At 32.6% G+C, this 15,814-nt stretch overlaps 1 pseudogene; it reads right to left on the bottom strand.

Annotated features, from left to right (window-relative positions):
• Positions 1–3,091: 3,091 nt before the first annotated feature.
• On the bottom strand, positions 3,092–5,136 carry LOC146907270 (uncharacterized; annotated as a pseudogene).
• Positions 5,137–15,814: the final 10,678 nt, after the last annotated feature.

Below are 15,814 nucleotides of genomic sequence, written 5' to 3'. Positions count from 1 at the left end.
TTAGGGAAGAGAGAAGGAAGTACAACATGATTTGATTGAGAGTGGTTTTGGGAACAATAGAGAGTTCAGGTGGGCCTTACTTAGTGATGTGATTAGCTTCAAACTTGCCTTGGGCAGTGTCAAATTTATTTTTAGAGTAAGCTAATGATGATTTAGTTCACTTAACTAGAGAATTATAACTAAACAAGTTTTGAGCGTGAGCCCCACACAAGTACACATATAAAAAATGTTCTAAAGACATTCTAAGAGTTAACATCCTATTTTTTATGAGGATTTTGAATAATATTTAATTTTTCTTTAATAAAATTAAATCTATCTTCTACCAGAGGTTTAGTGAATATATCTGCTAATTGATTTTCAGTGTCAACAAAGATTAATTCAATTTCTCTTTTATTCACATGATCTCGAATAAAATGATGTTTTATCTCAATATATTTTGATCTTGAATGTTGAATGGGATTTTTTGATAAATTTATAGCACTAGTATTATCACAGAATACTGGAATATTTGTGTACCTTTTTGAGAAATCTTCGAGTTGATTTCTTATCCATAATACCTGGGAGCAACAATTTGCTGCTGACACGTATTCTGCTTCAGTGGTTGATAAAGCGATTGTGTTTTGTTTTCTGCATGACCAACTGATAAGTGCATTTCCAAGAAACTGACATGCACCACTTGTACTTTTTCTTTCGATTTTGTCTCCAGCATAGTCAGCATCACAATACGCTATTAAGTCAAAAGAAGAACCTTTTCTATACCAAAGGCCAAGATCAGTAGTACCAACTAGATATCTAAAAATTCTTTTTACAGCAGTGAAATGAGATTCTTTAGGAGATGTTTGAAAACGTGCACATAGTCCAACTGCAACGACAATATCTGGTCTACTAGCAGTTAAGTACAACAGAGATCCAATCATGCCTCTGTATTCTTTTTCAGAAATAGTTTTTCCGTTTTCATCTTTGTCTAAACTTGAAGACGGATGCATGGGAGTTACCATTATTTTGGCTTCATTCATTTTATATTTTTTGAGAAGATCTTTAATATATTTTTCTTGACAAATAAATATTCCATTTGATTCTTGTTTAATTTGTAAACCGAGAAAAAATCTTAATTCTCCCATCATACTCATTTCAAATTCACTTTGCATGAGACCGGAAAATTCTTCACACATTTTTTCATCTGTTGATCCAAATATAATATCATCAACATATATTTGAACAATAAGAAAATTTGTTTTATCATCTTTTCTAAAAAGTGTTGTGTCAATTTTTCCTCTAGAAAAATTATTTTTGATTAAGAATGTACTTAACCTCTCATACCAAGCTCGAGGAGCTTGCTTTAGACCATATAGTGCCTTTGTTAGTTTAAAGACATGATGAGGTTTATTTGTGCTTTCAAAACCGGGAGGTTGATGCACATAAACTTCTTCATTTAAGAATCCATTTAAAAATGCACTTTTAACATCCATTTGAAAAAGTTTAATGTTTTTATGAGATGCATATGCAAGAAGAATACGAATTGCTTCTAACCTTGCCACTGGAGCAAAAGTTTCATCATAGTCAATACCTTCTTGTTGATTATATCCTTGTGCAACAAGTCTAGCTTTATTTCTAATGACTTTACCTTCTTCATCTAGTTTGTTTCTGAAGACCCATCTTGTTCCAATTACACTTTGATCTTTAGGTTTAGAAACAAGAGTCCATACCTCATTCTTTTCAAATTGAGATAGTTCTTCTTTCATGGCATTTATCCATGATTCTTCACATATTGCTTCCTTTATATTTTTTGGTTCGATATGTGATATCATTGCCATGTTACCATCATTGTTCATAAAAGATCGTCTTGTTCTTATCCCATCAGATGTATCTCCAATGATTTGCTCAGGAGGATGGTCACCAATGGTCTTCCAACTCCTTGGTGGTGCTTGTGGAGACTGTTCTTGATTGTCTTCATTTTCTTTTTGAGAAATTTCTTCTTCATCTTCTTTGTTAATTATTAGATCATCGAATTCATCAAAGACAACATGCATACTAATTTCCATAGTTTGGTTTCTTAGATTAAAAATTCTGTATCCTCTGGAATTTGTTGCATATCCTAGAAATATTCCTTTATCTGATTTTGAATCAAATTTTCCTAGATTTTCTTTATCATTTAAAATATAACAATAACACCCAAAAATGTGAAAATAAGAGATGTTAGGTTTTTTATTTTTCCAAAGTTCATATGGGGTTTTGTTCAAGATTTTTCTAATAGAGACACGATTTATAATATAGCAAGAAGTATTTATGGCTTCAGCCCAAAAATATTTTTCTACATTTGATTCACTAATCATTGTTCTTGCCATTTCTTGTAATGTTCTATTTTTTCTTTCAACTACTCCATTTTGCTGAGGAGTTCTTGCGCATGAAAAATTGTGTGATATTCCTTGTTCATCAAAAAAGTTTTTAAAATATGCATTTTCAAATTCTCCTCCATGATCACTTTTTACAGAAATGATTTTTAATTCTTTTTCATTTTGAACTAATGTGCAAAAAGTTTTAAATGCTTCAAAGGCTTCATCTTTATGTTTTAAAAATAACACCCATGTATATCTGGAAAAATCATCAACTATAACAAATCCATATTGTTTTCCACTTAGACTAGCAGTTCTAACAGGGCCGAATAAATCTATGTGAAGAAGTTCGAGAGGCCTTTGAGTAGAAATATCATTTATAGGTTTAAAACTGCTTTTAACTTGTTTTCCTCTTGTGCATGCTTCACATATTTTATCTTTTTCAAAATTTATTTTTGGAAGCCCTCTAACTAGATCAAGTTGAGAAATTTTTGAAATAGTTTTCATACTTACATGTCCAGCTCTTTTGTGCCAAATCCATTTGTCTTTTTCAAAACCCATAAAACATGATTCGGCTGGAAGATCATCTAAGTATAAAACATATAAGTTCTTTATTCTAGAGCCGGTGAAAAAAGTTTTTCCTGAGGATATTTGTTTTACTTCACATATGTTGGTTTTAAAACTAACTTCAAAACCACTATCACATAATTGACTTATGCTTAGCAGATTGTGTTTTAATCCTTCAACATATTGAACATTTTCAATTTTTGCAGTATTTTTCTTACCAATAATACCTTTACCTTTAATTTTACCTTTGTCATTATTTCCAAAGGTAACCAGTCCTCCTTCTTTCTTTTCGAAGGAGATGAAACATTGTTTATCCCCTGTCATGTGCCTTGAACAACCACTGTCCAAGTACCATGGCTTTTTCCTTGCATTTTGAGAGGATTCCTGCATTTTGAGTTAGTTGTCCCTTAGGTACCCATGATGAATTGGGTCCTTTGTGGTTAGTTTTCTTAAGCTCAAGATTTTTAATCTTGAGAAAACAATTTATTTCTAAGTGACCTATTCTTTTGCAATATAAACATTCTTTTCTTTTCAATCTAAGAGAATGTTCTTGAGAATGTTCTGGGTTCATTTGATGAGAATGTTCTAGTCTTGTTTCTCTTTTCTTATGAAAGCAAAACCTTTCAAGATGTCCATTTTTGTTACAAAAGGAACATTTCATTTTACCCTTTTCAGGTATAAAGAAATTTTCATACATTTTTTGGTTTTTGGAAATATCAAAACCTAACCCAGCTTTATCAAATATTCCTGCTTGAGAACCCATAATATTTTGAAATGTTTCAGTTGATTTGATAAAATGATTAAGATCATTTCTGAGTTCTTTAATTTCGATCTTTAGTAAATCATTTTCAGTAACTTTAGAAGTTTCTGGAAATTTATTTTTGCTAAGGTTTTTGATTTTTTCAGTTGCTTGAAAATATGAATCTTGCAAGTTTTGAATGATTTTCTTTTGATTATCGTTCAAGACTTGAAGTTTTTCTTTTTCTTCTTTTATCTCAAGAACTTCTTTTTGCAGAGAATGACATTTGTTTGTTAAGAAATTTGAGTCGAATAATAGACTATCAATTGTATTCTCTAGATCCTTATTATTAGTAATAATTTGTTCTTCGTTATCAATAGTAAAATCTAAAAGAGGTTTGTCAAAGAGAAATACCTCGTCATTTTCTGAGTTTGCCATTAGACAAAGATTTGCTTCAATGTCTTCTTCTTTTGGTTCTTCAAGATCATCCCATGTAAACATGGATTTTGAGTAGGGCGGTTTCTTTTGACTCTTCTTGTTTAGTGGGCATTCATTTTTGTAATGTCCTTGTTTGTTGCATCCATAGCAGGTTACTTGACTTTTGTCTATATCTCATTTAGGATTTTCTTTTCTATTTGGAAAGTATCTTTTTATTTGATCTCTTCTTCTAATCATTCTTTGAATTTTCTTTGTGATGAGTGCTAGTTCATCTTCTGCTTCTTCTTGAATGATTTCTTCTTCTTCGGTTTCTTTGATCTCTTCATTTTGTGTGGGTGAAATTTCTTGATCGTTTTGGGAAGCTTTTAGAGCGATCATTTTGCCTTTTCTTATTGGTTTATCTTCTTGAAGTAATGTCTCATGAGCTTTTAGTGATCCGATGAGATCTTCAAGAGCTAAAGTGTTTAGGTCTTTAGCTTGAGTGATTGCAGTGACCATGGGTCTCCATTGAGTTGGAAGACACCTCAGTATTTTTCTTATTCTGTCGTGGGTAGAATAAGTTTTTCCAAGTGATCTTAGTTCATTGACTATAGATGTGAATCTAGAGTACATTTCATCAATGTTTTCATCTTCAATCATTTCAAAGATTTCAAATTTTCTAACACCAATGTCAATTCTTGTTTCTTTAACATGGCTTGTTCCTTCATGATGAACCTTGAGAGTATCCCACACCTTTTTTGCAGTATCGCATTCATCAACTCTTTCACTTTCTTCCATGCTTAGTGCACATGATAGAAAGAGTCGAGCTTTAGAATTTAAGAGTATTTTTTCTTTATCTTCTTTTGTCCATGAAGCCTCTGGTGTAATTACTTTTGTTTTAGTAATATCATCAGTTGTCATAGGTATATGGTTTCCGTCTGTTATTATTTTCCACATATCCACATCTTGAGATCTTAAGAATAGTTCCATTTTTCCTTTCCAATAGTAATAGTTTTTTCCATTGAAGTATGGTGGTCTAGTACATGAGAGACCTTCTGGTATGTATTTTTCTTTTGACATTGCTTCTTTCTGAATCTTTTTCCAACACGTGTTAAGTGTTTCTTGTTTGGAACCGGGCTCTGATGCCAATTGAAGTAGCAATAAACGTCACAAGAAAGGGGGGTTTGAATTGTGACCCTTTTTAAAAATTATTCCTGAAGATTAAATAAACATATATGTATGCTCAAGAAAGTTCTTGGTTAGTGTTACGTGAGTAATAATAGAATATTATAATATTAGGACCAGAGAACTCTGGATAATAAAATAAGTAAAAGGACCAGAAAGTTCTAGAATAAAAGACTGAAATAAATAAAGTAGTAAAGGACCAGAAAACTCTGGATATATAACTGAAATAAATAAAGCGATAAAGGACCAGAAGGTTCTGGATAATTAATTAAGTAGTAAGTTAATTATTTAATTTTAGTTTAAGGACCAGAACACTCTGGAAAATTAATACGATTAGTTATAGTTATATGTGACGGCCAGAATATAAGAGATAAGAGAAGAGAGAGAACACAAGAGATTTATCCTAGTTCACCCAACGTGGGCTACGTCTAGTCCCCACACTTTTAGTGTGAGATTTTTCCACTATAGTTTCAAGCCACCAAATCGTCCTTAGTAGCACTACAGTTCTTGATCACACCAGATCAGTCTAGTCACAATTCTTAATCACACCAGATCAGTCCTATCTCAAACTATTAAGCCCAATAGACTTGAGATCTAAATACAAATTGCTTATGAGAGGTTTAGGTTGTGGATCCTATTTTCTCAACACTTGTTTGAGATTAATGTAAAACAAACTTAAAGGATTATGATCCAAATCTAGTGTAAGAGTAGAAGTTTGTTTGTTTGTAGTTGAAGAGCTTGAAGAACTTTGATGAATATTCTTGATTGATATTCACGTGAGAGAGACAATTGATTTTGCTTTGAGAGATTATGTATTCTTGTTTGTAAGCTCTTGAGAAACTAAGTGGAGGCATGCTTGCTTTTATAGAAGCTTTGAGCTTCATGAATTAAAGACAGAACCAGCTGTGTTGTCCTTCCATGAAACATCCCATGTGCGTGTGTTTTCTTCTTTGAAGTGCAAGGATGCAAAAAATGAACTCTTTGTGAGTGGTAGAATGTTCTTGAGAACATTCTTTGAGTTCCAGCTGTTTACAGCAAGCATACACGTGAAAGATCACCAGCTGTGATGTGGTGGCCATGTGAACTTGTCTTTATCTTTGTTGTACTTTCAGCAGACCAGCTTGAGAACATTCTTTGTTTGTTGTAAGCTTCACCAGAACCTTCTTTTTGTGCAACTTTGATTCTTTCTTCTTTTCTTTAAGACTCACGTGAGTCTTTGGCCTTTTGTCATTGAATATTCTTTTTGTTTGTCAAGCCTTTCCTTGTCATTAGATTTCTTCCTTAAAGTCATTTATCAAAGGTATCTTTCTACCCTTTTTTAGTGAGACAAAGGGAACAATATTTTCTTGCTTTCAATGATGCAAGTGTTATTGGCAGAAAGTGCACTTGTGTCTTTTTGCTCTTTTGCTTTGATGAGATATTTATAAGCTTAGAATGTTCTTCTCTTAATCAAGAACATTCTTCATGAAACAATTCTCACAAAACATATTAGTAGATAACAAGTAAAAACATATATAATGTTTGTGATCTTTAAAACATCAAATAAGGATTTTGTCCTCAACAAACACACTAGTTAAACTTCATTCCATTCTCTTCCCCTCCAATAAAATATCGCTCCTCTTCCTTTGTTAAAGTAAAATGACTCTCAATGGATGAAGGTAAATAAATTTGAACCTATCACAAATACACAATGGTTAAATGAATGGCTATTGGTTTATTCACAAAAAGAAAAATATCAACAATTTTTGGAACCACCGATTAACATAGCTATTCTAGAAAGCAGGGCATGTTCTATAAGAGTTAAAATCCTCTCCATTTATATTCCTCTCCATTTCTTCCATCCATTTTGTATAACGCCAACTGCCAACCCAAGAATTTATCAAGAAAATTTTGAATTCTCTCTTTAAAAACATTTCCCTTCTTTCAACATTGTTGAACTGAAAAGCAAAGTATAGTAATTGGCTTTGCAGAATTTTATATCTTTGGAGAGACAGACAATACCAACATTATTTTGATTCGAGTAGAATTTGCCTTGGATCTAATCAGAGTCGGTCCTAAGTTTTTTTTTATATCTTGGATTAATCAATAAAGTTGTGCTCTTTTAATTATTTGAAGTCTTCTTCTTTGTATTATTTGTTGTCAAAGATTCATTCATAATAGAAAAAATTAAAAATAAAATTTTAATAGAATTAGTCAAAGCAAGTAAAAGAAAATATAGTACTAACTACTAACTAAAAATAATCACTTTGATGCCCCTAAAAAATGGTGGCTTGGGCTGCCACCTAGGGGTGGGAATGAGCCGGACCGAGCCGGACTTTGCTTAAATAGGCTAGGCCTAGTTGAAAAACCTAAGGCCTAAGCCTTGGCCTTTTACCTGTCAAAGACTTTATTTTAAGCCTGGCCTGGCCTTTTTAAAAGTCTGGTCTGGCCTATTTGCCTGTCTAAAAGCCTAGTTTGTGTCACAAATTTCAAACAGAGTCTGTTCATCAATTTTTTTTTTCTTTCAATTTGTGCAACGTACTTAATATAAAGATAAACATTAATTAGAGACAAATTAAACTAATGAAACACAATTGTAAAATTTATAGAAGGATAGAAACTCAAGAATAATCATATCTGATAACAGCAAGGATTTCAAACTTAATCTAATAACCATACTTGACATTAGGCATATCAGTAGCAAGCCTTAACAGTTCACACAAATATATATATATATATATATAAATATATCAGTAGCAAGCCATACAAAAAAAAACAAAATAATAATATAATTGTGGTATGAGAATTTGAAGGATCAATAATTCTTTTTTTATATATATAAATATAAATAATAAATATGGAAAAATGTAATGTACGCGTATACGGGCCGGCCTGATAGGCTTGATAGGCTTTTTTATAAGCTTAAGCCTGACCTAATTAAATTCAAAGGCTTTTTAAAAAGCTCAAGCTTGACCCATTTATTAAACGAGTTAGGCCGAGCCGGGCTTTTAGTAGGCTGAGCCATAGGCCCCTGATGAACAGCCTGACCTATTCCCACCCCTACTGCCACCCCTCTCGTCCACCCTGAGGGCCACCCCTGGTTAAAATTATGAGTTCAAATTTTGTGGATGGAAAAAATTGGATGAAGGGAAGATCCCATTAAGATGGTTAGAAACATATGATTTTTTTTTTTTTTTAGTAATAACAACGTATAACAAAAAAAGAGTTATAAAAATATACACTTTTACCTCAACTTATAAAAATATCCGAATTGCCTGCAAAAACCAGAGTAAACCACACACTTTTACCTCTTTTTATATAAGAAAATATACACTTTTCTCCATTGAGAAGTATTTATAGAGTAAATTGAAGCCACCTCTCTCTAATAAATGTATGAGTTACACTTAACACATTTATTCATTTTAACATAAGTAGAAAATTTAAAACTCCACAGGTTATAGAACAACTGGAAAAAAAATACTAAAATTGTTAGGTTAAATGTCATGATCAGGGTCGAACCCCAACCTATCTACTTGTGTCTGATAGTATCAATGATTATTGTCATTTCATCAATTTAATTTTTTTTTTTATAACACTATATCTATGTCTAAGTATATCAACTTCCTCTAGGCTAAATCGGTAAATTTGGTACACTCTTAGGGTATCTTAAAGTTGAGTTGGGTATTGGTGGTATCCCGTAAGTAAAAGTCATTCAATTATTTATTTTTATGTTTTTTGTGAGGAACAAGTTTGACTTTATTTTTCCTCAAAAAAAAAAAAAGTTGGACTTTAAATAAATTAATACAAAAATATAACATGTCATTAAATAATTGGATCATAGTTTCATACTCATTCAAACTTCAAAGATACCTCAATGTTCACCTTTTTTTTTTTTAAAGTTTATTTTAGGAGTTGATTTTGTTATTTTTAACATATTATTTACCTTGAAATTAGATTGGCTACCGATATCTCATAAGCAAAAGTGATTTAAAACTTGATTTTTTTTAGGAACAAATTTGATTTTTTTTTAAATAAACTAATGGAAAAAGATAACATGTCATTAAATAATTGAATCATGGTTAATTTCATACTCATTCAAAGATACCTGTACATTCACTTTAAATTTTTTACAAGTTTATTTTAAGAGAGTTAATTTTGTTTTTAACATATTATTTATTGTTTATTTCAAAAAACATTACTTATCGCTGATTGTAGGAAAAGATACGACGATATAGAAATATTTAATGAAAACGAAATAGTAGAAAGAAAAAAAAATCTTATAAAAAGAACAAAAATATCCTCAAGAATCCTATTGTTGACACTACTTCAATATCATCATATTCCTAATCGTAAGTCATCCTCATTACTATGAGGACTACTCGTAGTGTTTTTTTTTTTTAGTTAACCACTCGTAGTGTTAGTGTGGAAGAGAACATGTCATGTCATTTAGCAAGACCCCACCTCTAAGAACGGAGAGCCGCCTCAGCATTAAGTCTACCTAAATTTAGGGAAGGATCAACTAACATAGTAGTAGTATGACATAGGGTGTAGTGTGACATAGGTATAGATACAAAGTCTATAAAAATTTTGGTTTAGAGTTCGATCTCAAATTGGTGTGCATAAAGAAAAAAAAATTAGTTAAAAAATCAAAATTTCAATTATATCATATTAAGCTTTATAATTATGCGGATGATATCTTCAATTTTAACAAAAATAATTTCACATGTAAAATTCTAAAGTACTATTTTCCACGAAACATCCCGTGGTCCTGCTAAAACATTTTATATATGTTCGTTATAAATACACACATCACGTCTAGGGATGTCAATGAATACTCATATGTACGGATAATATAATACCCGTGCCCTCCCCGTACCTTCGTGGGTACCCGCATGTATTGAGGTATCCATGGGTATTCATGGGTACCCATGAATTTTTGAATTTATTTATTTTTTTGTACAAATAATAACATTTTTTAATTACCAAAAACTTCAACTTTTAAAAATTCATGCATAATCCATTCAAAATTTCATAAATCATACATAATCCATAGAAAATTCATGATTCTTACATAATCCATGGGATATGTTTTATGATGTCAATGAAGTGGAAACGGTGAACTTAATAAGATGAATTAAAAAAATTAAAAATTAAAATAGGTTATTAATGAGGAATATTAGGTGGACGGTAAAATTTCCTTCAATAAGGCAACAACTTTTAAGTAATAAGATAATATAAGATAATCGGGTATAGGTACCCGTGAGTATGGGTACAATCAAATCCGTGTTCGTATCCATATAATAATGGATAATTCAATACCCGTTTATTATACCCGTGGATACCCATTTAGCTACCTTGCTCCGTGCCCGTGATGGATTTTACCCATGGGTACTCGTGGGCATGAGTTTTTTTGCTACCCCTAATCACGTCACCTACAAGCACCACTAATAAATCATCTGTTATAATTGCACCGTAATGCTCAAGAGTAATTTAGGAATAATGAAAAACTAACCGATGAAAAGAAAGATTTTACAGATGAGGTAACATATTTGTATTCGATTTGCGAATCTGATAACACTAACTGACACTAACTGTTATACTTGAATGTACTATGGTAAGTTAGTTGCTGCTCTGTTATAAATGTGATGAATGATGTCCTAAGCACAATTCCCGGAAAGGAATATTTTTTCTGGAAAAAAAAAATGCAAAGAATAAAATATGTTTTTATTTCGTTACTTGATGACAAACAACATTTTAAGTTTAGGGTTGTGATGACAGGTCATCTTACGTTATTCTTAGCATGCTTTTCAATCATTTTCAGTAGGTTTTAGTATAAAGAAGGAGGAGTATTAAAACGATTGCCTGTGATTTTGCGACTTTTGAAATGGTTTCTATATATGAGTCTGTAATTCTAGTTTTCCCAAAACATAGCAATTTTAGGGGGTTTCTGAAGTAATTCACGAAGAAATCATGCAAATCGGCAAATCAAGAACATCCGAAGATTTGTGAAGACTTTTGGAAGACTGAGAATGAAGATTCAAGAGGCCTCATGAGACTTTACATTGAGAGAATTATGTTCCTAAGTTTCGAGGCAAGTTATTTGAAGACAAAGACCTAAAGCGATGGAAAATCGGAGAAACTGGGCCTATGAATGCACACCCTGCGCCTAGAGCACATGCCATGCGCCTAGAGCATGGCTTTAAGTGCACTCACATGCGTCTAGAGCTTTGCTCATGCGGCCCGAACATCTAAAATGCGAGGGGTGCAAATGTATTTTCCTATTTTTTGGGTAAAGCCCGCGTTTACCCAGTTAGAAACTCTCACTATAAATACAAGTCTTCTTCATTCAGAATTTCTCGTTCAGAACTGTGGCAGTTCAAGACGAAGGCAATTCTAGAGCTTCGGAGGAATTTCTATCTTCTCTTTGATTTTCTAGAGTATGTTTTTATCTTTAGTAATTTATTTTTAGTTACCATATGTAACTAATTCTTTTTAGGTTAGAGTTCTAAGATGAACCTCTATTTATTTTTTGTTGCATATTTATTTAATTTAATGTTGTTTATTTTTGTTCATTATTAAGTTTTATCATGAATTATTTATTTCAAAGGATCGTAACCAAGATTAGATACTTAGGTTGTGACAGAGCCTAATATTGATATTACTATTTTGATGCTTCTATCTTGATATTTATATCTCGTATAATTATTATCTATCTGTCTAGGAAGTAATTAGTTAGTAACTAGTGAAAAATATTGAAAAAGAGTTGACCCTAGTAGTATGTGTTGAAGCAAAAATCTTTTTGATGAATGTTTTAATGATAACAAACCTCATGGAATAAATGATAAGTTTTATGAATGGTGATCTACTGATGTTTGCACTTGAGTTTTTGTTAAAAGAACATGAATCACATAAGTGGATAAGCTAGAAGCCACCCACATCAATAAGTGCATTATATCTACTCAACAATGAAAAAATGAGTATATCATCATTTGCAAACAACAATATCATATCTCCATGAAGATTCATAACTCAAGAATCATGATGGAAGAACTTGAATCATGATGGAAGAACTTACATCACAAGCTACACAAGAATGTGCTTGAAGTTGTGTGACAAAACTCACATTGAGTTTTATGTTATATGATAAGAAGTTCAAAGTTCAGAATGTTCATATGAATAAAGTTCAGAATTTTCATATGAATGGAGTTCATAATGATCATGAACATAAACCAGAATATTTCCAGATATCATAAATGATTATTTCATGGATAAACAAGAATATTTAAAGTCATCGGTTACAACTTACAAGCAATGATGAACTAGATGCAAAGAAATATTCTTTTGAACTTCAAAGAAAGAATCATCTTGTTTATCAAAACAAATGATCTCTCATTTATATGCTTCAAGTAGTTTTTCAAGGGAATAAATAAACAACCTTCATAAGGTTCAAATTATTGAAGAACATTATAATAATTAAGAACAACAGAATGTTCATCATAAAGTACAACCGTCAAAAGGAAGAAACCCAGAAGAAACATTATGAAGTTCATATGTATGAATTCAGAAGGAGTTCAGAAGGTTTCGTAGAAGGTTCATCAGAGCAAACCCATAAATCAATGTCCAGACCAATAAAATGTAAGAACAGAGTTGATATGAACATATCATATGTAGAAAAGGATTTCGATTTTGGATCAAGAAATCATTAAAGGCATCTATGGTGATTAAATGATTAATGGACTTTGATGATTCTAGGTATTTGTGCGTTCATGAGTGATTAACCAAGACACAAACAAAGTTAAATCATACCAAGATACAAGAAATCAAAGGACATTTGAATTCATGAACTAAATCTGAGTTTAGAAAGTTAGTTCAGAATGTTGCTCAAAGATCATAATGTTCAAGCAGAGTTCAGAAGGTTGTTCTTCTACAAGCCCAGAATCTCAAGAACATTATAAAGAACGTGCAAGGCACACGTGACATGAATAAATGTCCAAAAAAGTACATTGGCATGGATCAATCAAGCAATAAAGATATTTACAAGATGAATGTCAAAAAGAATATTCAATGTTCATTAAAGACTATGAATATTGAAGTATTAGGAATATTCCAAGGAGAATATCATCCTAGATGTTACATACAGTGCACTTCATTAATGTTTCAATATTAGGATTTGATTACATCAAATGGAAGTCTTACAAATCATCCTAAGTGAAACAGAAGGAACATTTTGGTGATCAAAATGTTCAGCTTAGCACATGCTTTAACTGTGAACAGTACAATAGGTAAAAAGTAAAAGCAAAAGCAAAAGCAAAAAGCAAGCTCAAAGTCAGATTCAATTTGAATTAGACACATAAGGGAGCAAGTACTATTCAGTATCAGAAAATCCCCTAAAGCATGGGCTTGAAGTGACAAATCCATTTTTCTCTCTCCTGCACAAATTCTAAGCCAAATATGGAAAGGTATTATCCAGTAACATTCTGATGTTAATGGAAAAGCCACTACTTATGGATAATGCCCAGAAATTCATATGAAACACATATGATGAACCTAGAAACTCAATTGACATTCATACATGATGAACCCAGATGAAGATCATTAAGAACACAACAACATTCGGAAGTATTCTCAAGAACACAACAACATTTTGATGTTCAGAATGTTTACCCAGATTTTCAAGTAAAAGCTAGTGGGACCCAGAACACATGGCACAAGACTATTGGTCACCCTCCAACGGCTACAAGAGCCCAATAACTCTATAAATAGAAGTAAAAGGTTCAACATTACTTGCACCATTGCAAAGCAACAAGAAAAACAACAAGAACATTGTTGTGAACCTTTAGCAAAAAATTGATCCTCACTGAGATTTCAAATTATCTCCTAAATTGTAAATCAATTCTCTCTTATCTTGTTAAAGATAAACTTCCCCTTCCATTCTTCTCTTGTCTGATTTCAATCATTCAAACTCTAAACAAATTGTAAAGAAAGTCTCATCTAGCTTTAAGGGTACTAAAGTGTTAGCTTGAGCAGAAGGTGTAAAAGTCTAAGTGGGTAACTTAGCAAGAAGGTGCAAGCCTGCTGAGGCTTAGAGAATACAGTTGTTGTAATTGTTCAGGTGAACAAGATTGTAAGGTGCAGGATTTGAGAGGTTATCTCCAGCATCATAGTGGAAATTCTCACAAGATTGAGAGGAGTGGACTAGCCCACATTGGGTGAACCACTATAAATCTTTGTGTGTTCTTCTTCTCTTCCCTATACTCTTTATTTACAGTATACACAACACACACAAACATATTTATTTATTTAAACTGTTTTAGCACTAATACCTCAGAACGTTCTGAAGTCAGTCTCCTAACTTAACCATTTCAAGTTCACAACTTGAGAATTAATTTTAAGTTACAGGCTTAATTTTCAAAAGGTCACAATTCAAACCCCGCCCCCTTCCTTGTGACTATTATATCCACTTCAGTAAGTACTTAGGAGGTGACATTACTAAGACTGAGTAAAATTTGTTGAACCTAGGATGTAACTGGTTGGTAATTAAGGAAACAAGCGACTCTGGGGAGTAAACCTAGTAGAAACATTCTCTTAAACCCTTGGTAACGTAGACACTGATAGGGCTGCCCGTTTGTAGAACTACTAAGTGCGAGAGAGTGTGCTATGAGTGTTCTAAGATTCATAGATGGGTAGAACTAAGGAACTTTGACCTTCATTGCCTTGGGAAATGGTGGAAAGCCAACATAAAGTATATGCTTTCAATTACCTTTGAGGTGGTAAGACTCCACACGTAAGGATCGTTGTGTGACCAGCAGGTGCAACCAAACATTGGAGGGATATACCTAGTCAACTGATATAGAATAGACCCCACACGTAAGAATCACCGTGTGATCAGCAGGTGCAGCTTGATGACCGATTAGGTTAGTAACGTCCCAACGACCTCATCACTTGTATGCTCTACTTAAGATAAATAAACGCGATATTACTGTTATTTAATATCCAACAAAATAAATAGGGGGGATTCGAAGAATCCTAACCGTTGCTTACTTTCCTACAACTAAAACAGGTAAACTTGCTCTGTTACAAACAAATAAAAATTGAAAACTTCTAACCCTTAACTCTTTTATTATATTGTTAACTTAAAAATAAGTAATACAAATTGTTTGGACAAAACTACAATCCCTGTGGATAAGATGCTCTACTTATTTCAAATAGATATTGTTGTGTATGCCTTCAATTTGAGATACTGGGAAAGCTGAAAATCGTGACACGATTAAGAGAGGCGTGGCGCGATTTTTGTGGCAGAACGTATGGTTTCTGTTGAAGGTAAATCGTGGCACGATTGTATGCAGGCGTGGCACGATTTGTGGATAAGGCCATTGTACCTTGGGTCGTACGCTTCAACCGTGGCGCGATTGCTCACTGGCGTGGCGTGATTGTGTCTGTTACTGTGTACTATTCAAGTGTTTCAGCTCATTTTGAAGAGAAGAGGAGAGAGAACTTCAAGAGAGGAAAACTTGGGAAATCAAAGGAGGTAACTTTATGGTTGAGGGTCTTTGATTAGAGTTCTCTTGGGTTGGGAAAAACATTGTAAACACCT

The sequence above is a fragment of the Medicago sativa genome, chromosome 7 (assembly GCF_051527215.1).
Source record: "Medicago sativa cultivar Bolivia chromosome 7, Bolivia_mono, whole genome shotgun sequence".
Lineage (NCBI taxonomy): Eukaryota > Viridiplantae > Streptophyta > Magnoliopsida > Fabales > Fabaceae > Medicago > Medicago sativa.
The sequence above is the reverse complement of the archived record's forward strand: the minus strand, read 5'-3'. Positions and strand labels throughout refer to the sequence as shown.